At 40.7% G+C, this 27,317-nt stretch overlaps 1 long non-coding RNA gene and 1 pseudogene across 1 annotated transcript in view; both read right to left on the bottom strand.

Annotated features, from left to right (window-relative positions):
- The window catches only part of LOC148138639 (uncharacterized), a 151,022-nt gene that overhangs the window by 27,692 nt on the left and 96,013 nt on the right, over nucleotides 1–27,317 (bottom strand). The window lies entirely within an intron of this gene.
- Nucleotides 2,329–8,510, bottom strand: LOC148138640 (uncharacterized; annotated as a pseudogene).

The raw sequence follows: 27,317 nt of genomic DNA, 5'->3' as shown, positions 1-27,317 counted from the left end.
AACAAAAGGAGATAAGTTTGAAGGGACATCTTGAAGGTGGAAAGTGAGAGAGAGAGGATTTAAGTATGGATTTCCAAATCTTAGAACCCAGGCATTGAAAACATGTTCAGCCTCTTTGTTATTTCATGCTATTAAAGCCTATAGGCAGGATTGTTTTGGGGTTCTTGGTTATTGAAATTCTATTAACTTTCTTTTGTAGAGCCTCTGCTAGATTTATAACTTAGTCTTTATGCACAAAAACCTTTCCGGGCTTTAGGAAGTATGGCATGCATGCATTAAGAATCATTGCAAACTGTGATATTTGTGGTGTCAATTCCTCAGCGGTGGTCTGCGTTTTTGTGAAATTGATTGTGGGTTCTCAGAGTAGATTGAGCTATTGGTGGAAATTCCCTGACCAAAATGAGTTGTGTTTGGTAAATCCAAATCTGGGGCTTAGTGTCGATTTTGAAGAGCTGCCCAGCTTAATGGAATGTGTCAAATTATCCTGGTTCTGCATGTTCTGACTCTTGGGCACTGAGACAAGCAATCTACAGATATATAACGCTCTTGCTAACAAGGGATGGAGGGGCCTGTACTGGAATTAAAATAACAGCTGCTGCATGGGCTCCAGTCCATGGACGTACTCCACTGCAACCATGTTCATTGAAGGGAATCTTATTGTTGAATGTTAACCAAGTTTAACTGATAACAGTTAAGAAGAAATTTTACATGTAAATAAAGGCATTCAAATTCGCGAAGGTTTATGCTGGAGTAAATGCAGAGAGAAACTGACAGTAGGATCAATAACTGAAAGACACTGATTTTAAATAAGTGGCAAAACTGCCAGAGGTAGAATAAGTATGTTCTTTTTAACTTGCCAAATTATTGTGTTGCCTGAAAGGGACATGAAAGCAGATTCAGTAATAACCTTCAAAAGGGAATTGAATACTTGAAGGGGTGATAATTGCAGGGTCTACAGTGCAATGGGACTAATTGGCTTTTTCAAAGTCTGTGAACAAGAACTTTGGCCTGAATGGCCTCCTTCGAGCTATGACTAAGTATATTGAAATGGCTGTTAATACATCTAGTTTTCTACTGCCTTTAAAAAAGAACAGCTCAGTCATTTTAAAAGATTTGGGTCAGTAAGTATCAGGAAGCTTGAATGAGGGCTGGGGCAGCCTTCATTCTTTTTGAACAAGGAGAACATAAGAAAGCAGGATTGAGAAAATGCCATTCAATCCATCAAGATAAATTAAGTAAACCGGAATTTGAACAAAAGCAATGAGAATGGCATTTGTGATGTAAAGTCAGCAAAGTAATACAGTAGATGACAAGGCCTTAATTTTCAGTTCTCCGTGGGATTTCCCATGTACATTGCATTACAGTTTTTGAAAGGACAGGTTTCAGTGTAATAGATCTGCCCCACAAAAGTGTACATCTGTCAAGACCTACCTTTGCTGTGTTGATTGTTTTAACATAATAAGTCTGGCCTTGCCCCGCAGGATAGCGTTTCAGATTCATTCATGAATTGTTTTGGATTTCTTTTCTGTAGTTTGCGGCTGATATGCAAATAGGATGGGAAGCTTGCTTGTGAGCTGCAGGGTGAGTGAGACCTCTGAGCTAGGATATTGGACATGACTGGCTCAAAAGTACTCATGTCATCGAAAACAATTTTCACTGTTGATTGCCATTTCACCTTCAGTGGACAATGGCCCATACTGAGTGGCGTCAAAGGCCATAAATCACAAGGTTATTGATTTCTGGCATCAGACAGCTCCGACTAAAGCTCTGAGGTGGTCACAGCAGCGGTCTGTGTAATAACCCCAAACACAATCTTGACAAGTGCAAACAAGAAGAGAAACATTTAACAAGCAATATTAACGAGAGTTCGAATCTCCAGGGGAGTCTGTCTTTCAAGAGTTCAGGTACAGATAAGTGGCTTTAGCACATAGGCATGATAAAACTGGTGGCAACTGCAAGGGTTGGCAAGTTCAAGTGCAAACAAATTGTCTCATTAATACAGTGACATTTAATATAATGATAACTCGTTATTAAATATTTGACAAATCCGTAGGTAATCTTTTAATTAATTTATTCTAACTTTTCAGTAATTAGTATATCGTGCTGGATTTGCAGTATCTTCAGGCACTGCTCCTTTCTCGCTGCATTTCAATTCCTGTGCTAGGTGAGGTAACCTTGAAAATCCTGACTTCTCAACCTTTCGCCTCACCAGACGCATTGTGACCCCCAATTTAAATGGACCACCAGTCATTTCTCTCTAATGAGACAGTAGCCCTGTGGTCCTCTGGGACTATGGCAACTTTGCCTTTACATTAATAAAAAAAGGTGTTAAAACCTAAAACAAAAACAGAGAATGTTGGAGAAACTCAGGAGGTCTGGCAGCATCTGTGGAGAGAGGAACAGAAGGATGTTTCATAGAATCATAGTCATAGAGATGTACAGCACGGAAACAGACCCTTTAGTCCAACTCGTCTATGCCAACCAGATATGTTAAATTAATCTAGTCCCATTTGCCACCATTTGGCCCATATCCCTCTGAACCCTTTGAGTTTATCGCGAGTCTTCTTCAGAACTGTAAGAATCTAACTTGTTCACTTTCCTCTGGAGAACTAGATGTTGTTTTGTTGACATATAAATAAGTATTTACTTGAATATATAAAGTGGTTGAAAAATGACTTGCATTCAAATAGTATCTTTCATGTCCTTGAGGTATCTCAAAGTGCTTTGTAGTCATTGGAGTAGTTATAAAATATGATCACTGTGTAGGAATGGGTTGCCAATCTGTGCAGAGCAAATTCTCACAAAAGGCTCCAGGCAAATGATCAACCACTTTTTTGAGATTTTGGTTGCTCAAAGGATAGATATCATTCAGTAAGAAATCCACTGCTCTTTTTAAACCATGCCATAAAATCATGTTATGTCCAACTTGGAGGTTAGACAATGTCTCAATTTAACATCTCACTCCAAAGATAGTATTTCTGACAGCACAGCATTCACTCAATTCTGCACTGAAGAACTCTCAGATTTTTGCAGTGAGACTTCAACTCATGATCTTTTGATTCAAAGCGAAACATGTCCCACCTTTAGCTGTACCTGAGAACCGAGCAAACAGGCCCAATGAGACAAATTTTCCTTCTTTTCATGTCATACTCACAAACATAAGAAGATAAAATGTTGAGTTGAATTGAACACTTGCTCTTTGCTGTTGGTGGCAAGATCAAGCTATCCTAGATCTGGTGCAGCATAGGTTAGATATTCCTTCCAATACACTCCAACAATAGACCCTACTCCAATTCCACTCTGCACTAGTTACAGACAGAAAAATGATTTTTGCACAAATAGTTGAATTGATGGTTCAAGATATAAAGATAATTAAGATATGTGTACAACATGACATAGAATCTGTGAATAATTATTTCCATGTTTTTAATAATTACATTAGTAACAGTCCTGTGCAACAGTAGAAACATAACAAGTAAATCAGTGAATATTGTGATGCCAGTATGCCTTTAAGAGAGATTATATAACATTATAGCTGTAAGAAGCATGTTCATGATATTGGCACTGTATCATCACGTGAGCTGAAGGGATTGATGGTCTCAGGTGCCATCTTAATGTGATAATTTGTAGCATGATGTGGTACTAGAAAACAGGCTCTTCTGCTATAACTAATTAGCCTAACATTAGCCCAGACACTTATGTGTCTCGAAATGTCACAATTGTATGGAAAAGTCAGCTGTAATAAATGTCTGTTGGGTCCTTCAATACTATGAATCCCATACCTAGTTTTGTGTGTTCTGGTGAATAACACAAGCATTTCCACATTGCTTTATTAAATCATTCATTGTAAGCTATTCTGCCTCAGTTAAGCCTTATTTGGACCACAGCATACAGTTTTGGTCATAATATAAAATACAGTAAAGAGTCACCAGAGATGGCAATAGGAGATTTACAAGGATGATACTAGAAATGTATAGATATAATGTCATAAAATGATTGACAGACTAGGTTTCTTTCCTCTCAAGAGAAGATGGCGAAGGAATGACTTAACTGAAACCTTTAAGCTCATGATGTTTTGGATAGACAGAGAATGTTTCCTCTTGTAAGGAAGATTATAACTCGAAGAACAGAGGATTCAGGAGCAGGAATAAGTTTTGAGCCGCTTATCTGATTGTGATTGCAACCTCTCTTCATCTCTAGCCACCTCCCATAATCCTCAACTCTCTTGTCTATCAGAGGTTGAAAGATTTTCATCATTGTACATAGAATCATACAATCCCTACTGTGTGGAAACAGGCCATTTGGCCCAACAAATCCACACTAACCCTCCAAAGAGTAACCCACTCAGACTCATTCCCCGACATTTACCCCAAACTAGTGCGCCTAACCTATACATCCCTGAACACTATTGGCAGTTTAGCATGGCCAATTTACCTAATTTGCAATCTTTGGATTGTGGGAGGAAACCGGAGCACCCAGAGGAAACCCATGCAGACGTGGGGAGAATCTGCAAACTCCACACAGACAGTCACCCGATGCTGAAATCGAACTTGCGTCCCTGCCACTGTGAGGCAGCAGTGCTAATCGCTGAGCCACCGATGCCAACATCAATATAAGAGGCCATCAATTATAATATAGTCACCAAGAAATCAAACTGGAAATTCAAAAGAAACTTCTCAAAAGGAACCAAAGTGTGGGTAAGAATGTGGTACCATAAGGAATGGTTCAAACAAATACCTTAGATGTTTTAAGGAGGAACAGCAAGTTCTTTGTCTGAATATAGAGATGCATACATTATTTGTGTTCAACCTAACATCAGCCAAGCAGTATATTGCTCCTTATATCTGGAATAAACAAAATAATTCCATTTGGCTACTGTAAAAGTCAAAAGACAAATATATTTTACCACTTTAAAATCAATATGGAGGGTAAAACAGCGTTAGTTATATTCTTTCGACTTGACAATAGTTTCAGATCTGAATATTGCTTGGCTTCCTTTGAGAATCAGTGAGACCTTAGAAAATTCTTGTTTCCTCTAATTCAAAAATCCTACTTATTGAATCCTTAATTTTATACAAAGTCATATATGAATGCAGTTGAAAACATTTTATGTTTGCATTTTAAAACATTGCCTTGTGCAATTTGGCTTTACAGTAATACCAATGAACAAACTTACATGAATGCTAAACAATTTTCGACAAAATATTTTTTCAACTTCTCTACCAGTCAATGCACTGTTTCAAAGATATTTCATTGTCTGTACAGAAGATAGCCTGCAGTTGTGAAAGGTGCTACATGAATGCAAGTCCTTACTTTATAGAGGCATTCGACATTTACTTGAAATAGCCTTTGTTCAAGTTACAATAGAACCACACACAATGCAATATAACATACTTCGTAGGATGTATCTTCAGTTAAAGAGCTCTAACCTCATCTTGTTAGCATTTTTGTTCACTCAGCTCAGACTTACTATCAGACTGAAAATTGATAATATGCTGATGAGCAATTTGGCATTACAGCCTACTGTGAAATAACACTAGTCTGGGTGGATAATCCGTCTTGTTTTATGGGCATAGCATAAATTGGGCAAGTTTTGGCAAGTTTCATCAATGGTTTGGACAGAATTTGCAGAACGTGTGCTTGGATTGGAGACAACACATTAACAAAAGTAGCAAAGTGCTGACTCAATTCAGCCACATGCTTGCATACTTCTGCAAATCCTGGCTGGACTGAGGCCAAAAGGTGCTCAGATGGCGTCTGCTTGGAGCCCCGTGGAAGATTAAATTCAGCTTGGAAAAAGATCTAGGATGCGAGTTTGCTTCACTGCAAATTGGATCGAATTTCAGAGCTCCATTCCGTCTGAATACAGCTGCACCCAAACTCTGTTTCCAGGAACGGGATTGGAAATGGAACATGGAAAAGAGCAGCTGTTCCAGTATAAAGTGCTCAGATTGTCTGCTTCCCAAAGTCAATCCTATAAAGTTGGCAGTGAGTTTAGATACAGTATCAAACACACCTCTCCACAATCTTTTTCCTCATCTTTGCCTTCAGGTTGAATGAGTTCAGGCAACTAACCCTGTTTAGACAGGGTTATTGGAAGGAAGAGGAATTACGAAAATGATTCATTGGCAATGCAGAGAATAAGCCATCTGGTGCAATCCTAATTAAATCAATCCCTCTTAGGGAAAATCAAATAATTCCACCACACTAGAATTACTAAACAATAGATGTACCGAATTTAACTGAAAATGACTCAGAAATGATGACCTGGCAGTCTTCAATCCTGCTCTGAACACTGTGCTACTTTGCTGGAATGGAACTAATGCCCATTTCAAAAGCGTTAATTACTCTCTCTTAAAAAAATTAGTTATAATTCCTCAAAATAGCTTATTGTTGAAAAACTTAAAATCAAAATTAAGCAAACACAACGATTGTCTTTGTTTTAAAAATGGAAGTGTGAAAGTAAATTATGTAAAATTGTGCTGGTCTTATAAAGATTCATAGAAACATAAAAAAAAAAGCAGGAGTAGGCCATTCGACCCCTTGACCTGCTCTGCCATTCAATACGATTGTGTTTAATCATTGAGCACCATACTCTCATCCCTTAGTCCTTTTAGCCACCAGACCTATATCTACCTATGATTTAGAGATGCCGGTGTTGGACTGGGGTGTACAAAGTTAAAAATCACACAGCACCAGGTTATAGTCCAACAGGTTTAATTGGAAGCACACTAGCTTTCGGAGCGACGCTCCTTCATCAGGTGATAGTGGAGGGCTCGATCGTAACACAGAATTTATAGCAAAAATTTACAGTGTAATGTAACTGAAATTATACATTGAAAAATTGATTGTCTGTTAAGCCTTTCATCTGTTAGAATACAGTGATAGTTTCACTTCTTTCATGTGTAAATCACAAAACTTTTTTTTTAAGTTGCATTCTCAGGTTAGCTGTTAACAATGGTGATAGCTAGACAATATGTTGAAGGTGTTGGCCCCCTGTGTTCTCTGTCTATGCCATGATGTTTAGATTGATTCTAATCTAAAAAGTGAGATAACAGAGTTTTACATAAATTCATGCAGTTTTTGAGCTCAGAGTTCTGCATGAATGCATGCAGTTTTTGAGCAAAGTACAATGTAACTCTGCAAGTCCAAATTCACCCCACAAAATATATGTGCATGTGGGTCTTTGTCTGTCTGTGTGTGTGTGTCTATAAGGGTGTGTATGGGTGTCTGTGTGCGCATCTGTGTGTACCTGTGTCCGTGTGTATGTGAGAGTGTGGGTGTGTAGGAATATCTGTGTGTGTGTGTGTAGTGCAATGGTGATCACCTGTAATGTGACATGAACCCAAGGTTGGCATATTGGGGTGCAAATTTGGTCCCCATGGCTGTTCCTTGTGTCTGGATGAAGAACTGGTTGTCAAAGACGTTGTGATCGAGGATAAAGCAGATGAGTTGTAGGATAGTATTTGGAGACTGGCTGTTGTTGGTGTTGAGTACTGAGGCTGTTGCCGTGATGCCATCATTGTGGGGGATGCTGATGTAGAGTGTGGAAACGTCCATTGTGACGAGGAATGTTCCCGGTTCGACTGGTCCGTGGGTGCTGAGTTCTGTAAGAAATCCATAGTGTCGCGACAGAAGCTGGAAATCCCCTGTACAATAGGTTTCAACATGCCTTCCACATAGCCGGAGAGATTCTCACATAGGGTCCCATTGCCCGACACGATGGGACGTCCCGGTGTGTTGGCTTTGTGTACCTTTGGAAAGCAGTAGAAGTCACCTATAGGAGAAGTACGTGGGATGAGGGCGCGTAGGGAACTCTGAAGGACTGGATCCAAAGTTCTGATCAGTGTGTTTAATTCTCGGGTGTGTTCTTTGGTCGGATCAGCTGGTAGTTGCCTGTAGTGTTCCTGGTTGTTCAGTTGTCGGTACACTTCCTTGCAGTAATCTATTCTATTCTGAATGACAATGGCTCCTCCTTTATCTGCTGGTTTGGTGACAATGTTGTGATTGGTTTTGAGAGCCTGGATGGCATTGCATTGTGAACGGGTGATATTTTGCTCTACCTTGTGGGTACGGCTGATGAATCTGGCATTTATATATTTCCTGACAGTTTGAGCATACATGTCAAGCCCAGGGCAGCGGCCCTCTGGTGGGGTCCATGTTGACACCTTCTTTGGTCGCTTCTCTACAGATCCCTGTGATGACTGTTCTAGTTCATCAGTGGGCTCAGTGGGATCACTGCCAGCACCTTGAAAGAATTCCCAGAGTCTCATTCGTCTGATGAACTCCTCTGTGTCTGCTGCCAGAACCAACAGGTCCATTTTGGTGGTGGGGCAGAAGTTGAGACCCCTACTCAGGACTTCAATCTCTTCCGGTCAAAGGGTGTGGTCCAATAAGTTGACAATAGACTTGCCCGCAGTAATAATGTTGTCTACTGTGGTTCCAGGGTGGGCTTTGCTATTACTGGTAAGAATGCCAAGTTTCTCCAGTTTTGTGTTCTTGCCATGCATGTATGTGGTGTAGTTTTGTCACCTTGTCTGTTTGGTAATGTCACATAATTGTACTGATGTATCCTGTGTGCAGACTGTGAGTGTGGACTCCATCTGAATTTCAAGGTTGTGGCGCCTGCTGTAGAGTTGGTGCATGAGATGATTGAGGAGTTTATGAGAGGTGCGGTGGCAAAGTCTCTCTGCGTAGTCTTGTTGTAGGTCGACCTAAGTGGGTTCATGATCCGTAATCCTTTCGGGATCTTTCCTGCTTGCCTGCATTCCTGTAGAAACTTGATGTCTGTGTTGATAAGTGCAATCTTCTTGGAGATCCTCTCCACTTTAAGCCGACAGTTAGTGGTGTCGAGAGTAGTCATGATTTGGAGATGCCGGTGATGCAGTTTTTGAGCTCAGAGTTCTACATGAATGCATGCAGTTTTTGAGCAAAGTACAATGTAACTCTGCAAGTACAAATTCACCCCACAAAATATATGTGTGCATGTGGGTCTTTGTCTGTCTCTGTGTGTGTGTGTCTGTCTGGGGTGGGGGTTGTGAGTGTGAGAAAGTGTGTGTGTGTGTGTGTGTAGTGAGTGCAGAGTGTCTTAAGTCTGTGAGGGGATGCATGTGTGAGTGTGGGTGTGTGTGTGTGTCTATAAGGGTGTGTGTGGGTGTCTGTGTGCGCATCTGTGTGTACCTGTGTCCGTGTGTATGTGAGAGTGTGTGTGTGTAGGAGTATCTGTGTGTGTGTAGTGCAATGGTGATCACTTGTAATGTGACATGAACCCAAGGTCCCGGTTGAGCTCAAAAACTGCATGAATTTATGTAAAACTCTGTTATCTCACTTTTTAGATTAGAATCAACCTAAACATCATGGCATAGACAGAGAGCATAGGGGCTAACACCTTCAACATATTATCTAGCTATCACCATTGTTAACAGCTAACCTGAGAAGGAGAAAGTGGGACACCCGGACCAACCAACCCAACCACCCTGTGGCTCAACATTTCAATTCCCCCTCCCACTCCACCAAGGATATGCAGGTCTTTGGACTCCTCCATCGTCAGACCACAACAAAACGACGGTTGGAGGAAGAACGCCTCATCTTCCGCCTAGGAACCCTCCAACCACAAGGGATGAACTTGGATTTCACCAGTTTCCTCATTTCCCCTCCCCCCCACCCTGTCTCAGTCAAATTCATCGAATTCAGCACCGCCTTCCTAACCTGCAATCTTCTTCCCGACCTCTCCGCCCCCACCCCAGTCTGACCTATCACCCTCACCTTGACCTCTTTCCACCTATCACATTTCCGACGCTCCTCCCCCAGGCCCCTCCTCCCTACCTTTTATCTTAGCCTGCTGGACAAACTTTCCTCATTCCTGAAGAAGGGCTTATGCCCGAAACGTCGATTCTCCTGTTCCCTGGATGCTGCCTGACCTGCTGCGCTTTTCCAGCAACACATTTTCAGCTAACCTGAGAATGCAACTATAAAAAAAAGTTTTGTGATTTACACATGAAAGAAGTGAAACTATCACTGTATTCTAACAGATGAAAGGCTTAACAAACAATCAATTTTTCAATGTATAATTTCAGTTACATTACACTGTAAATGTTTGCTATAAATTCTGTGTTACGATCGAGCCCTCCACTATCCCCTGATGAAGGAGCGTCATTCCGAAAGCTAGTGTGCTTCCAATTAAACCTGTTGGACTATAACCTGGTGTTGTGTGATTTTTAACTATATCTACCTAGTTCTTGAAAGCACAATGACCTTTGCTCCAAATACTTTCTCTGATAGTGAATCCCACAGTGGGTGGAATTCCACTCTTTGGGTGAATTAAAGTCTCCTCATCTTAGTCCTAAAAGGTTTACCCCTTATCCTTAAACAATGACCCCTGGTTCTGAACTCTCACACCATCGGGAACAACTTTCATGCATCTCACCCGTCTAATCCTGTTAGAATATTACAGGTTTCTATGAGATCCCCCCTCATTCTTCCAAACTCAATACAAGATAATACCATACAATCAATATAATCCCAACTCAATTTCTCCTCATTCACCAGTCCCTGTCATCGCAGGTAACAATTTGTTCAACCTTCACTACACTCCCTCTGCAGCAAGAATATCCTTCCTCAGATAAGGAGACCAAAACTGCACACAATATTCCAGGTGTGGCCTCACTAAGGCCCTGTATAAATGCAGCAAGAAATCCTTGTTCCTGTACTCAAATCCTCCCACTATGATGGCTGACATCCAGTTTGCCTTCTTTACCTCCTGTGGCACCTACACACCTAAAGTGCTGGAGAAACTCAATTGGCTTGGCAACACCTGAGGAGAGACAAATGGAGTTATAGTGTTGTGTCCAACTTGACACTTCAGTTCTGAAAAATCAGATTGGACTGGAAATGTTAACTCTGTTTCTCTCTTGATAGAAGCTGCCAGGGCTGCTGAGTTCTTCCAGCATGACCTGTTATTATTTCAGATCACCAGCATCAACAGTCTTATCTTTCAGTCTTATTAAGAATTGATTGCCCATTTCAGGCTTGTCTTTTTAGTGGCAAGTTGATTTTTTTTCAACCAGGCTGGTTACACTCCAAGCATTTTTTTTTTGTTTTACTTAGTCCCAGTTGTTTTGCATCAATACACTTCTGACCATGACAGAATGGCTATAGTACAGGAGGGTACTGTTTGACAATTTAGCCAGCCCTGTTTCCCTACCCTTTCCCAGGATCCAGGCGAATCTTTGTTCCCTTCACGCATTTATCAAATTCCCTTTTGAAGACCAGTTTGAATCCGCCTCCATCAAGTCTTCAGGGCAACCAAAATGAATTTGAGAGTCTTTTGTATCCCCTTGGGGTCTGAAGTATGGCATTTTTTATACGGTTGGCCCCATGTAAGCTTGTGGAAATTATGGTTGTGAATATTTTATCATTATTGTGTTCTACCTCAGTGAATAAACCAACTAGAATTCTTAAAAAGCAATTCTACAACATGAAATACAATGCATCATTTGTACTATATGTTATCAATGTATAATCTGCTGGTTTGGGACAATCTGGCTGGGGTAATGAAAAGCCATGAAGCACTATTTGGTTTGCATAGACGAGTTTCCATATTGTACATCTGTATGACTCCATTACTCAATCTTGGATTTCCAAACAGCTGTGAAATTTAAATAACTCCAACCTACAAATCTACTTTTTTTGTCATGTTCGTACTGATAAAGTTTCATTGCACAAGCATTGTTATTCCCAAACTAATGCAGGAGGTGGTGTTGGTGATGGGGGATGTGGATGGAGTTGGAGGAGGGGAATCATTAACTCTACGATAGAAATTGAAATTAATTCATATTGCCATTAACCAAAGATACCAAGATTAATGTTCACACAAGGGAAAAAACAGAAACTCAATTCAACATATTTTCTCTCAACCTCCGAACATTTTCTCCCAACCCTATACTGTTAATATTTCTCAGACCATCAATAGTCATTAGCTTTCTGAGTAAGGTTGTCAAATTAGGGCCAATTAGTGCCAAATTAATATAGTCTAAAACATTAGACTCAGTTCCAGCAGGAGTTCAATTCATTTTGATGGCGAACAGGTTATTAAAAGAATATTAATTGATGAAAGTTAAAATGCTATAGGACACTATATTTAGGTGAGTAGGTTTAAGGCCACACTTTAGTTGCTTTTATATTGTGCTTAGTCATTAATGGGTCATTGGCTCAGATGTGGGGATCCTGAAGTCAATAGCAACCCCGGGGCTAATTTGATGAAAATCGAATTCATGCCATAATGCAGTGTATTTCTGTAAGGCATAACATTTTTAGGTATTTTCAAAGCTAACCAAGCAAAAGAAAACAAAAAGCCAATTTCAGGATGAACTGAAGTCAATGACAACAATTTGCATTTACATAGCGCTTTAATGTTGTAAAATACTTCATAAGAATAGAATCTGGTATGAGCAAAAGGAGGACTGAAGTGAATTTTAACCAAGGTCACTCTACCCCTCTTAAGTTCAAACAACAAGGTATTGTTTGATTTACTCCTTTCGCTTTTTAGTGTGTGTTCCTTATTGAGATAGGTTGTTTCCCAAATCTTGGCTTTTGGATTCCAAGTTTTGAAATTAAACCCAATACAAAGTCCTTCAAAATGGGATCAAAGATGGTGTTGATTTACAATACATTCAAAGCACAGGGGAATGACTTTGCTGCTCAGACATCATACACACCAGCTGTTAGGAAGTTTAGGAAAACTGGACAGGAGAACAGATAGGTTCTAAGTTACAAGTTTTGGTAAATCCAGAGGTGAAAATGAGCCTGATGTTTAAGCATATTTTCTTCAGTAAACTTGGCTCAGTAGTGTCCATTTATGCACCCAAAGCGTGGGCATCTTTCCAGCCAATAAGTTGGACACAGAGATGGAGGGAGTAAGGGAAGTTACCAACTCAGCCTGGAGTCCTGCTGCCCCTCTGGAGGTCAAACAGCAACTGACTGAGACAGCAGGATGCAATGTAATCGTAATAGCACTAGACTAGTAATACAGAACTCCAGGTGAAAGTTCTAGGGACATGGATTTGAATCTCACCATGGGAGATGGTGAAATTTGAATTTTGTAACAAAAAAATGAAACAGAGGTAACAGTTGTTGTTGTTAAAAAAAACCTGAGTCACTTTGGGGAGAAAAGCTGCCCGCCTTACCTGGTTTGGCCTATATGTGACTTCAGACCCCCAGTAATATAATTGACTCTTAATCAGAGAGGTGCAATAAATGCTGGTTGAGCCAGTGACTCCCACATCCCATAAATAAATTTAAAAAAACAATTTAACAAGTGCAGATTTCAGTAATTTGACAAGGACAAGCATTTCATATACTGAGGGCCGATCACTGAGGGCTAATTGAAAGGTTGCTAAGCTAAGCATGTAGCAGGAGCAGGTTACAGAAAGATGAAGGCGATGTAGCTATGGATACTTTGAAAATAAGAATAATGATTTTAAATTCGAGCCATTGCTGGATGAGAAGTCAATGCAGATCAGCCAAATGGGGATGACAGATGGAGAGGGCTTTGTCTACGTTGGGCAACAAAGGCAACAAAGTTTTAAGTCACCTCACATTATGAAGGCTAAATGATGGAAGTCCAACCATGTCAACATTGGGATTGTCAAATCTAGGGGTAACAAAGGCATGGATGGGCTGACGTGAGCAAGAGATAGTGAAGGTAGAAGTAGATGGAGCAGTTGTGTATTTGGGAATTCACCTCAGTGTCAAATAGAACATCAAGGTGGTGAACAATCAGATGCAGTGGCTAGCAAAATGGATGGAGTCAGGAACCAAGGAAATTAGCTTGTGTTGGAGACATCTTCAGTCTTTCCAATATTTACTTGAAAATGGAGATGAGGTTAGGATGATGAATTGGGTGTCACGAGTGCATATATGGAATCGGATATTGTATTTCCAGATGATGTCATGTAGAAATACCATGTAGATGAGAAATAGTTGGGGCCACAGATCGTTGCTTTGGGAATTTTAGAGGCAATGGTGTGGGAGTATGAAGAGAAACCAGTAAAGGTGATTCTCACACTACAACTGGATAGATAAGAAAGGAACAAAGATATAGTAGTCCCATGACTGGATGACAATGCAGAGACATTGGCACAGAATGGTATGTTTAACCATGTCAAATATTGCAGGCAGAACGTGGACACATTGGATGTTATTAATGATTTGATAAGGGTCTTTTGGGTGTTGCAGCAATGGCAGAAAACTTCAGCATGGGAGTTGCGAGAAAGATGAATACAGATTTAGGAGCTAACAAGGCATTCAAAGGACTTTAGAAAGGATAAGGTCGAAAGAGCATTATATAGAAAAACTTGAAAATGATGACACAGGATGGCATTCATTACAGTGTACTGTCAGTAATTTTATGCATTGTTGATTATTCTCCATAAATCTCTTAAGTTGTGTCCAATAATTAAGTAAGCACTGAGTTAACACAAAATACAAACTTACTGGAATGTTGTGATAACAGTATAAGTACGTGATAAAGTTACAATATCCTAAATAGCATTTCTCGGGATCATCAATTTATTTTTCGACCTAATATTGAAGATCTGCTATTCCCAGATAATTGCGAGACAAATCAATGAAGGCAAACTGGATCACCATCCAATGTTGTGTTTGCTGTGCTGAGGCAGTGCAGAACTCTTCAGATTGTATTAGGTACTGTCAGAAGCTGGTACTTTATTAACTAAGTCTGTGTGGTGTTTGTGCTGTTTTGATCAAAGGCTAGTGAGATGCAACAAATTTTCTCTTGATCTTGCCTCTTATCAGAGAATCCCTACAGTGCGGAATCAGGCCATCCAGCCCATTGAGTTCACACCAACCCTCTGAAGAGCATCCACCCAGACCCACCCCACCTCCATAATCCTACATTTCCCATAGCTAATCCACCCAGCCTGCACATCCCTGGATGCTATGGGCAATTTCCCATTGCCAATCCACCTAACCTACACATCTTTGGACTGTGGGAGGAAACTGGAGCACCTGGAAGAAACACATGCAGAAACGGCGAGAATGTACAAACTCCATACTGACAGTTACCCAAGACTGGAATTGAACCCAGGTCCATCCCAAAGTGAGGCAGCAGTGCTAAACACTGAGCCACCATGCCACCCCAAATTGAATTCAAGTTTCACTATCCAATTCAGTGAGATATGCACCGATGTCACCAGACCTTTAACCTGGCGTCCTGGATTGTGAGTCCTGTAGAATTACCTCTGTGCCACCACCTCCGTCCACCTCTTCATCCATCTCCTGAAACACTGCCGTATTTAATCAGATAACTGTGGTCAGAGGTCAACCTCAAGTTTTTGCTCATTGTAACAAGCAATAGAATTCACTTTGTGGAGGAGGATGGGGGGGGGGGGGGGGTGGCTCAGCAGTGTGACAGACAATCACCCACCACATGGGTAGTCCATGGTGAGATTACATTCTAGTGTCCCTTTAAGAATTCCCTTCTCACTGACATTGTGGTGAATAGTGTGATGACATGTCCTCTGCCGAGTGGTCAACGTTTCAACCATTAGTGAGAAGCTAAGAGACTTGGAGCCTTATCACTGCTATTTATTATGTAGAAGGGGAATTAAAAGCAGATCGAGGAAGGAATCTGTAGTATTGCATCCATTCTTCAAAAGTACAAATTGTGTCTACCTGATGTAAATCCTGGACCATCTGCAACAAATGAATAATTTCTCCTAATCTTCCAAGAAACTAGTTTAACAGCTATTCTAAAATAATGCACAGCAAGGGGAGAAATGTATCCAGTAGTGCTATGCAAGCTGATTCCCCATGTTCAGGCAGTAGCACTTCCTGCTATTTGCACAGACAGAATGACAAGTGGCGCTACATGAATGAATTTCTCTTCCAGACCAGATTCAACCAATATAGTACCAGAGAAACTAAAGTCTCTTAAATTGGGAGTTAGTAAAAAAATACCATCTCAGTGAGCAGAAACAAGCTGGATTAACATAGTTAAATACTGGCAGCAATAAAAATAAGATCAAAACTGGGGGATATAAATGATGCAAAGGTTTCCCCTTCAAAGTTAAATTCGCTTATTTTTCTCACTTACAGTTTCAGTGTTTTCTTTACCTCAGTGTTTAAGTTTTCAATTCCTGTTTTATATACTATGAAGTTTTCGACATGTTCCCTCTCTTGGTTGTAACTTTAATTGTTTCTGCAATGTTCCATCACATATCATGACCTTCGAACTGATACCTGCAGCTGCTGTCATCTACAATTCCAAATCGAGGGGACCTTACGTTCCACCAGCTATATTGGAAAATTATTTCCACCACTGGAACTTCATATTTTCATATGTATTAACATGCATGCACAAATTATATGTGTTGCAGAGATGCTGTTGTCTCAATGGTAGTTCTCTTGCATCCTAGTCAAATTGTTGCATATATAAGGTACATTCCAGAGATGTGAACACATCATCCACATTGACGCTCCTGAGCAAGACTGAAGGAATCTTTCATCAGAGCATGGAAAATTTTACCAGCAGTAGATCAATCCAGCTTCCTCTGTCATTCAATTAGATTATGGATGAACTTCTACCTCAATGCTACATCATTTCCCACACAATCCCAATATCTCTTGATACCTTTAATATCTGTCAATCCCTGCCTTGAAATTACTTAATGGTTGAGCTTCCTTAATCTTCTGAGGTCGAGAATTTCAAACATTTACTACCCTCTAATTGAAGAAATTCCTCCTTATCTCAATGAACACTCAGTAAGAATTTCCCCACCATTGTAGTACAACCTCTCTGTTCTCCCAATATGTTGTTTCATCAGCTCAACTGTTGCTTTTCTGTTGACATTAGACAGTATACCCAGTCAGTGTCTTGATGGGTCTGTAAATTTATCCACAGTTCATGAAGATGTTGGCAACTACAGAAAATAAAATCAAAATGAAAAAGGTTTTCAACAACTTTATAGTTTAATTCATAGTTTGCTATTGAACACCAGAATGCTAGCTCTGAATAGGTTACAAGTTGTAGATCCAAGCTACAATTTAGTTGAGACAATTGTAACTTCATCTACAACAAATCTATACATCACTCTCCACAAGTTCAATAAATGCATTATACATACATGCCAGTGTGGTTGTAACTCATTGAGATTATTACTTATATCTTTGACTGTGTGAAGGTATTTTATATCATAACATATAGCATAGGAACAGGACGTTCGTCCCATATTGTCTGCACTGATGCTCAGATTCTAAAAGATTCCTTTCCATTTCATCTAACTCATCTCAAAATTTCAGCATTGCTAATTATTCACTTCTCTCCCACATAATTATCTAGTTTCCTTGTGAAAACTTCTAAATCATTTACCTCATCCACGTCAACATTCTAATGATACTCTCAATAAAAAAAATTCTTCTTGTTTTATTTGATTTATCAGCAACATTCTCTCCGCACCCTCTCTCTTCAGTCCATTCTTTATTTTAAAGACCTCTGTCTTTCTAAGGCCTTACTTTTCCAAAGGGAGAAAGAAGGATCTTCAATGTCAATCCTTCCTGTTAACTGTAATCCTTTCTGTCCCTGTAAATCATTTTTGCCTTTTCCACAGTGCCTTTCTGCCCTTTTTTTAGTATGCAGAACAGAACAAAGAACAAAGAATAAAGAAAATTTTCAGACTATGAACAGAGTTCACAGGCCCTTCAAGCCTGTGCTAACCCAAATCCCCAAATCTATTGCCCAATTCCTGAAGATCTGTATCCCTCTGCTCCCCACCTACTCATGCATCTATCCAGGCACATCTTAAATGAATCTACCGTGCCTGCCTTTAACATGCCATGCCTCTGCTGGTAACACATTCCAGGCACCTACCACCCTCTGTGTACCCCCCTTAAATTTTCTACCTCTCACCTTGAACGCATGATGTTCTGTTATTAAATCCCTCACCCTGGAAAAAAGCTTACCTCTATCCACCCTGTCTACACCCTCAATCTGGTCTCCCCTCAATCTCCTTTTTTCTAATGAAAACAGTCCTAACGTACTCGACTTTTCTTCATATCTAGCACCTTCCGTACCAGGCAACATCCTCATAAACCTTTTCTGCACCCTCTCCAAAGCATCCCCCATCCCTTTGGTAATGTGGTGACCAGAACTGTACACAATATTCTAAATGCGGACAATCCAAAGTCTTGTACAATTCTAACATGACCTGCAGCTCTTATACTCAATATCCCGTCCAATGAAGGCAAGCACACCATATGCCCTCTTGACCACTCTATCCACCTGTACAGCCATCTTCAGGGTACAATGGATCTCAACTTCCAGATCTCTCTGCTCATCAACTTTTCCCAAGGCTCTTCCTTTTACAGTATAGTTTGCTCTAGAATTAGACTTCCCAAAATGCATCACCTCACATTTGCCTGGATTGAACTCCATCAGCCACTTCTCTGCCCAACTCTCCTATCTACCTATATTCTCCTGTATTTTTTGACAGTCCCCTATGCTTTCTGCTACTCCAACAATCTTTGTGTCATCTGCAAATTTATTGATCAGACCAACAATGCCCTCTTCCAGATTATTTACATATACCACAAACAACAGTGGCCCCAGCACTGATCCCTGTGGAACACCACTGGTCATCTTTCTCAATTTCGAGAAACTCCCTTCAACTACTACTCTCTGTCTCCTGTTGCTCAACCAGTTGTTTATCCACCTAGCTAGAACACCCTGCACACCATGTAACTTCACTTTCTCCATTAGTTTACCAGGGAACCTTATCAAATGCCTTACTAAGGTCCATGTATATGACATCTACAGTTGATCTTCATCGATCAACTTGGTCACTTGCTCAAAGATTTCAATTAAGTTTGTCTGGCACGATCTCCCCCGCACAAAACTGTGTTGCCTATCACTGATAAGCCCATTCCTTTCCAAACATTAATAGATTTTATCCTTCAGTACCTTCTCACCACTGACGTCAGGCTCATTGGTCTGTGGTTACCTGGAATATCCTTACTACCCATCTTGTACAGGGGGAACAACATTAGCAACCCTTCAATCCTCCGGCACTTCACCTGTGTTTATGAATGCTACAAAAATATCTGTCAGGACCACAGCTATTTCTTCTCTCACCTCCCTCAGCAACTTAGGATAGATCCCATCCAGTCCTGGGGATTTGTTCACCTTAATATCCTTTAGTCTACCCAACATATCTTCCATCCATATGTCAATGTGATCCCGAGTAAATAAACTTCTATCTCTAATCTCAACATTCATCATGTCCCTCTCTTCAGTGAACACTGATGCAAAGTGACCATTGAGAATCTCACCCATTTTCTCAGGTTCGACACACAACCTTCCTTCTTTATCCTTAAGTAACATTTTGTGCAGTACTCAAACAGGGGAGTTTGATTGAGGCAATGATGGTTCTGGCCATCAGCTGAAGGATCAGCAAGACACCATATTGCCTACTTTGGGGGAAGATTAGAGTGGTGCTGGAAAAGCACAGCAGGTCAGGCAGCATCCAAGGAGCAGGAAAATCACGATAAAGGGTTTTTGCTCAAAATGTTGATTTTCCTGCTCCTCGGATGCTGCCTGACCTGCTGTGCTTTTCCAGCACCACTCTAATCTTGACTCTAATCTCCTGCATCTGCAGTACCTACTTCTGCCTACTTTGGGGGAAGGCTGCCAAGCTATAATCCAAACAGGCAATCACCAAACCACCAGCGGACATCAGGACCTGGGGCAGGATGATTGTTTGCAGCTATTTTGCTCCACAGCACCACCAGAGGGCTTGTGGCTGCTGGGAGCAAAACAATCATCCAAGTCCCAAAAATTGTGAAATTACCCAGAGGGAATTGGTGGTGGTTCTCAAGGTAGGGTAATAGGGATGCATTTTTAGGGGATGTTGGAAACTAGGGCAGGGGGTTGCAATCAGTGGACTTGCCCCTCCCCATGCAAGGTCCATTGAGTTCCTTTGATATATTGGTGTTGGGAGGCAGTCCAGAGATGGTTCACTGGATAGTTCATTGACCCATGGTATGGACGGATTGTTTTATGAGGAGAACTTGTGTAGTACGAGCTTGTACTCATTAGAGTTTAGAAAAATGAAAGGCAACCTTATTGGAACACACAAGATTTATGGGGGACTTGACAGTGTAGAAGTGGCAAAGTTGGGTCCTCTTGTGTGAGAGCCTGATACCAGAAGGCATAATGCCAGAATAAGCAGTCACCCATTTGAGACAGGAATGTCTTCTCTCAGAAAGCAGTGAATATATGGAATTCTTTGCCACAGAAGGCCTTTGGAACCTGGGCCATTAAGCGTCTTCAAGGCTGAGATAGACAGATTATAATCAGTAATTGAATCAAGAGTTATGGGGAAAAGGCAGGAAAGTGAAGTTGAGGAATATCAGACTGGCCATGATCTCATTGAATGGCATAGCAGATCTGATGGGCTGAATGGCTGTTCCAAAGTTGAGAAAGTTAGGCTCCTTCACTAAGCAGCAAGAATGAACAGTTTAGAAGCTTTATGACCATTTTGTTTCTGATGTTTACCTACAAGTAACCAGATTTATTCAATTTGAATTCACAATTTCCAATGGCTTCATACCAACCCTCAACCTTGGAGTGCAATTGTACAGCGACTATCTCTTGCCCATCACTTCAGTCCAAAGTGGATTTGGCAAGGCCAGGCCCAAGGTTTACTTGTGATATTTGAAGATAATGATTGTTAGTTCAAGAGAATCAGTGGATATTGCAGGCTGGACGCTGCAAAACGAAGATTAATCTGTCCTTGCATTGATGATGTTGGTTTTCTATTGTGTTTTTGTTTTCTCTAGCTCCTAAGAACTGGAGTTAATGCAACTTTTAGTAAAATTTTACAACTCAAAGTTTAGATTAGATTAGATTACTTACAGTGTGGAAACAGGCCCTTCAGCCAGTTATAGAGTCATAGAGTTGTACCCCATGGAAACAAGGATGGCATGGTGGCTCAGTGGTTAGCACTGCTGCCTCACAATACCAGGGTCCCAGGTTCAATTCCAGCCTCAGGTTACTGACTGTGTGGGTTTCCTCCCACAGTCCAAAGATGTGCAGGTCAGGTGAATTGGCCATGCTAAATTGCCCATAATGATAGGTGCATTAGTAAGTCGGTCTGGGTGGGTTACTCTTCAGAGGGTCGGGTTGGGTTGAAGGGCCTGTTTCCACATTGTAGGGAATCTAATCTAAAAACCCTCAGTCCAACTTGTGCATATATCCTAAATTAATCTAATCCCATATCCCTCTAAACTTTTCCTCTTTTTTTATCCATTCACAGGATGAGAATGTTACTGGCTGGGCCAGCATTTATTGCCCACCCCTAAATTGCTCAGAGGGCAGTTGAGAGTCAACCACATTGCTTTGGGCCTTGAGTTACATGTAGGACAAACCGGGTAAGGATGGTAGGTTCCTTTCTGAAAGGACATTAGTGAACCAGATGGGTTTTTCCAACAAGTGGTAATAAATTCACGGTCATGATTAGACTCTTAATTCCAGACTTTTATTGAATTCTTGAATCTGTTGATTGATTCTGCCTGTACTGCACTCTGGGGCAGTGAGTTTCACAGATTCACAACCCTCTGAGAGAAGTAGTTTCTCCTCATCTCAGTTTTGAACCGACCTCCTCTCACTCTGTATATGGTCTCTTGTTCAAGGGTGTCCCACAAGGGGAACATCTGTTCAACTTCCATCTTATCAATCCTCCAGTATGTTAGCTTTAGTCATGAAAAGAAGATGAGAAGGCCTCCAGTGCCCAGAATTTTTTGGTCTGCCAATAAATGTAAATGTATCTAAATGCTGGCAATTTTCCACCTGGAAGTCTGTGGAAAATCCCAAGTGAGTCAATGCCTCACATGCCTCACCCCTTGAGCTGATTTTGTCGCTCACAAGATTCTTCCGTATATAAAGCACTCTTCATGTGAACTGCTTGCAGACATCAATCGTGAACTTACCTTTTTCCAGTTTCCATCCAAGCCCCCTATCCATTCTGCCTTGGTTTAATTTGAAGTACTGTTTAGGATTAACCATTTCTCCCCCACTAGTATCTTGTGAACACCCTGAAATTTCCCTTTTGCCAAAGCTCCCATTTATTGAATTGCACATGTCCAGAATAAACAGTACATAACAGGAATGAGAAAAAGCTTCATGTATTTTTTTTTAAATCAGTACTTAAATTATAGAACACCTAAGGTTCCACAACATAGATTACTGTTAATAATTAGATTTAACAAAGAGAAAATATTTGATTTATCTAGCAGTAAATGGGTAGTTGCTTCCACACTACAGAACCTGTATTTTCATTCTTTCAAAAGTTTAGCAAAAAATAAATCTAAGTAAAAAAAGTGATTGGCAATGAAGTGAAATTAAGCAGAAAAGATGTACATTCAGTGGTTAAAAAAAAACACATTGTAATATGTAAACTTTTACGAATCACTACACCTAAGGGCATGATGAAATTCTTGATAATCTGAAATGAATAAAATGCACTCAGATTAATACTTGCATGCAAGTGGATCAACGTTGTGTTAGAGTATGGATTAACCACCATTATTTTTCTGCAGAGATGAATCTGAGTAAATAAAATAACACTTATTTGAAATGGTGTCTGGGGATTAGTTTTTGTATGTGAGCATTGTGAAGCATTTGGCTCTTGTTTCACAGGCAAATATCGTCAGTCTACGTTAACAATGGACAGAGCTGACGCTGCTGCTACTGCTACTGTTCACGAGGAAATGGAAAGTCCAGCACAGACCAGGTGCTTTTATTGAGGTGGCAAAGGTTAGACATTATAAAGTCATCAAACATAAATTATAAGACTATTCATTACTGTCTAGACTTGAATTATTAGGGATATTGCCTCTTGACCCAGTTGCACACTCATTGTTCTTTTTCCTTCCCTTCACTAACTCTTGTTTGCATTTGACCTCTGGCGTGGCCCCAGTATTTTGTAAGAAACTAAAGTGCAAAAGCAAGAGTAATTATCAATTTTTTCCCCCCAAATCCTTTGCAGTAATTTTGACAAAACCTTATTGTGATTTTCATAATTATAGATTTTTATCAAAGTGAATTGCAATTGAAGTAATTCAGTAAATCGTATGCACATTTTACTATATATGCTGATTCTAGTTACAAGTGAAATGCAAGCATGAATTCACCATACCCATACTCTCATTAAGAAGCAAAACTTCAAGGCAGTGACACATTCCTGACTTTGACCTGAGTGTATATCAGATCTGAGAATTTACACTATGATTTATTTAAAGTTTTAACTGCACTGTAAGAATTCTTTTTAAATACTATCTCCAAAAATTAAAAACAGAACGTGAAACATTAGCCAAAAAGCTAACCCATCTCTTAAACTAATATCAACTGAAATTATCATCCTAACTTCAATCCTACAGTTTTAACTGTAATATCTAGTCCTGTCTAAAATAAAACTATCAACATTTAAAATACAGAGCTATAATTCAGTAAGGACAAAGCAATCAAGTATTTTAAAGAGTACTTTCTTCACTGGTGTTCCGGACATCAAATTCTGAATAAGTTTAATCAGCTGAGAAATATCTTTTATGTTCGGTCATTACCTTGTCCAAACCCCTTGAGCCCTTGGCTTTCTGTGGCTTATTGACTGGCTCCTTGTGCCTCATTTCATTGAGGATTATCACCAGTGTTTCAATTACTGTTGAACTCAGCAAACTAGTGAAAGGGAAATTTACTCCTGATGTTAGGAAGTCCTTGATGCAAAACATAATGAGCACTTGATATGTTTTTCCAGGTGGGTTAGGGGAACCAAATGCCTTGGAGTCACTTGACAACCACTTGGATGCTAAGATGAGGAGCTTCTAGGGCTAATCCCCACTCCCAGAAAGGACCATTCTCAAGGGCAGTGCAATGCTGGAGCACACCCTTGTTCCATCCATGAATACGAATGGATTGACAATCAAGGGCTTTCCACTCCCTAACCTTAACCCAATTCTCTTCATGGGAGGAGGGCATGCCTCTCAAAATAGAATAATCCTTAGGAACTTAAGAACAGAACTAGCCATTCAACTCTTTTAACATCTTCCACCATTGGAGCATGGCTAATCTGTGCCTTTACTCCCTTGCCTTGAAGGCACTCTGAAAGCCTATGATTTCAAATAAACCTTTTGGACTATAACCTGGTGCTATGTGATTTCTGACTTTGTCCACCCCAGTCCAACACTGGCACCTCCACCTCATAGCAATTGTCACATCATAGCTGCAACTCTTTAAGAGCTGCAGTTGTGTGCCATTTTCCAGTTAACATTGATAATTGAGCTTGCATCAGCATTCCTATTCCAAGAATTCTTAATGAGACCAACTTTGGGAATGATAGGAATTTGGCCCAGTGTTGTATTACAAGCATTGATTCATGATCCCTACACCATGAACCAGTAAAATCTGCCCCCTCATATCTTAGATCATAAGAATGCCTTATGAAGGCACTGATTACATCCTTGAAGAGTAATAGATTATTGAACTGAATGCACCTTCAGCAGGGAACAGTGTTTGAAGAGAAAAATGCTAAGAAATTAGGCTGCAATGTTGTAGCCTTCAAGCATGGATTTAACCTTAAAACAGGATCATTAATTTTAAAAAAAGATAGACCCTGGCTCTTGGCACAGGAATAATGCAGAATTCCAGAATTGCTCTATAATTGGCATGAATTAAATTTTCCATTTTTTTTTCTGACTCTGCTACAATATGCATCCCCTGTCAAGAGTTTCCACTTTAAAATGAACTGTTTTGGGTGTTTTATCAAAATATGGAAAGTAACAAGTCATGAGTGGAAGGAATAACAATTTTCCCAGTGGCTCTGTTCCAATTCTGCAGCCTGGCCTCAAGAGCTTCTCTCAAGGAAAGAGCTGGTGATTTCTGAAGGTTTATGATTAAGACAAGCTCTGCCAGTATTAGATCAGCTTCTTTTAAGTATGAGTCTGGAACACAAACTATTCTAAATTCAGCACCTAATTTGGCAGTATCAATCATGAAGTTCTCAGAATAAGGAGAAGATGACAATCTGTGCACTTTGTATTTTGGGGTCATGTGTATTGCAGTAGGGATTTGCAGTTGCAGCAGAACCCAACCTCTTCACTGCTGCTCCTGAATCTCCCAAGAGAAGCAGTGGGACGTAGATTATGAATCTGCAAATATGGGCATGGGCATAAAGAAATGTGTCTTCCAACATATTTTCCATTATATTGCACTCTAACAGCATTGGATTCTCAGAATGTTCATGTATCCCTGGGATCAGGTGTTGCTATGGCGAGGCACTGTAAGATCTGAAGCTGAAGTGATCAGGTCTACTTCCCTATCCATGTATCACAATATCTTAAAGACAAAATTATGCCTTTAGTTGTGTCATGGGCAACTAGTCTCATGAATTCTCAGAATGATGTAGGAGGCCATAGCTTCAATCCAAGACATTTTGCTTTCAACACATTGTCGTGATCAGATACAAAGAGCCATTCTGACAATTTCATTGACCTTACATCCAGTTGAGGTCTGCTGTTACGCGGGGCTGAAGATATACTGATTACCAAACAAGCAGCATGAGGAGGACACAGGGTAGAGACCGGGGAAGCTTCTGACATGATAAGGACCATTCAGCACCTACCTACAGGTCACCCCCTCCTGAGCCAAGACATAACACTCTCCAACAATCAAATATAAAAATGTACACAGTCCCCTGTCTCAGAAGAGGATCCGAGGAAAAAGTGAGGACTGCAGATGCTGGAGATCTGCACAGCAGGTTAGGCAGCATGTGAGGAGCAGTAAAATCAATGTTTCGGGCATAAGTCCTTCATTATGAGCTCCTCGGATGCTGCCTGACCTGCTGTGCTTTTCCAGCACTACACTCTCAACTCAGAAGAGGATCCGTTTGACAGTCAAAAGCTAACCACATCACTTAACTAAGTGTCGCTACTTAAAAATAAGGGGTTACCCATTCAAGTCAGAATTTAGGAGATTTTGTTTTCTCTCACTGAGGATTATGAGTTTTCAGAACTATCTTCCTTGAAAGGAATTGAAGCAAGGGGTGGAATCTTTCCAGACTCTGAAATGATGAGGGCTTTGGTTAAAAATGCGGGATACTTGTGAGATGAAATGAGCAAGGCCCATCCTGATGTCAGAAACAACAAGCTGTATTTTCCACAGAATTCTGGGAGCTGTGATTCTCACTAGGCGGCATTGAGGTGCCTATTGATGGTGCCTGTTATCACTCGCATTAACTGCACATTTCAATTCGTTAATATGTAGCTTCCTATCATGTCTCTTGCCATGAGGAACTGAGACACTAGGAATTCCTGACATAAAAGTTTGAGTGGGTACCTGGTGAATGCATTTTCCCACTTGCCCTTCCAGACTTCCATTTTTGACACACTGCATGAACATTTCAGGTTATGTACAGTGGGTCATGGACTCCATGTCTGTGGGGCATTAGCATCTGAATCCTGTCAGCCACCCAGAGTCCTGGATGCACACTGATAACACACTTTTGCACTTTAAACCTGCATTTCAGGGCACAGTAGCGATTAGCATCGAAATGCAGTTGCAAGAGCACATTCCACACAGAGACAAGTGCCCAGCTTAGATTGGACCAAGCTTCACCCCAAGGTTGCTGGATTGCTCCCTTAGTTCTCACTCACTTAGCATCTATCTGCATACTCACAGCATCCTTGCCTTGCCTGCAGCACAGTATATTTTAGCACTTTAGCCAGAGCCTAAAGACACACAGCCCTGTCGTTTTGACTTGCTGTTTAGCACACATACAGTGCCAGGCTACTTGTCATGCTGCCAGCAATGATCAGTCCAGAGGTGGACATTTCACTGTGTGACACAGTGATAGCTCAGTCTCACACCTGCACATGTGCCAGCTGCCTGTGCAGCAACACACACTGCATGATGCTTCAACCAAATGACTATGTCCGAAAGTCTGTGCAGAGCAGCCCTCAGTCCAGTCAAGGGGGGATGCTCTATGTCAAGGGGGATCTTGGTACAGTCAGTCAAGGGCAGTGTCCACATGCAGTCTTGGCTTCAGTCAGTCATCCACTTGAGGAGGTCCCAACTGTCTGTGGAATGAGCCATGATCAGGCTTTCTCAGAGCTAAGAACCTGTCCTGCTCCTTGCAGTTCTGCCATAGATCATTGCGAGCAAGAGTGATGGATCCAGTCAGAGTTGGGGTGTTCATTGCAGGGGCTGCCTCACTGGGGAGGTGAAGGCAGACAGAAGAGGAGAAAATGTCACA

This window comes from Chiloscyllium plagiosum, unplaced genomic scaffold (assembly GCF_037043375.1).
Source record: "Chiloscyllium plagiosum isolate Xiang-an unplaced genomic scaffold, Cpla_swu_hap1 HiC_scaffold_39, whole genome shotgun sequence".
Taxonomy (NCBI): Eukaryota; Metazoa; Chordata; class Chondrichthyes; order Orectolobiformes; family Hemiscylliidae; genus Chiloscyllium; species Chiloscyllium plagiosum.
This window is presented reverse-complemented; position numbering and strand designations above follow the sequence as displayed.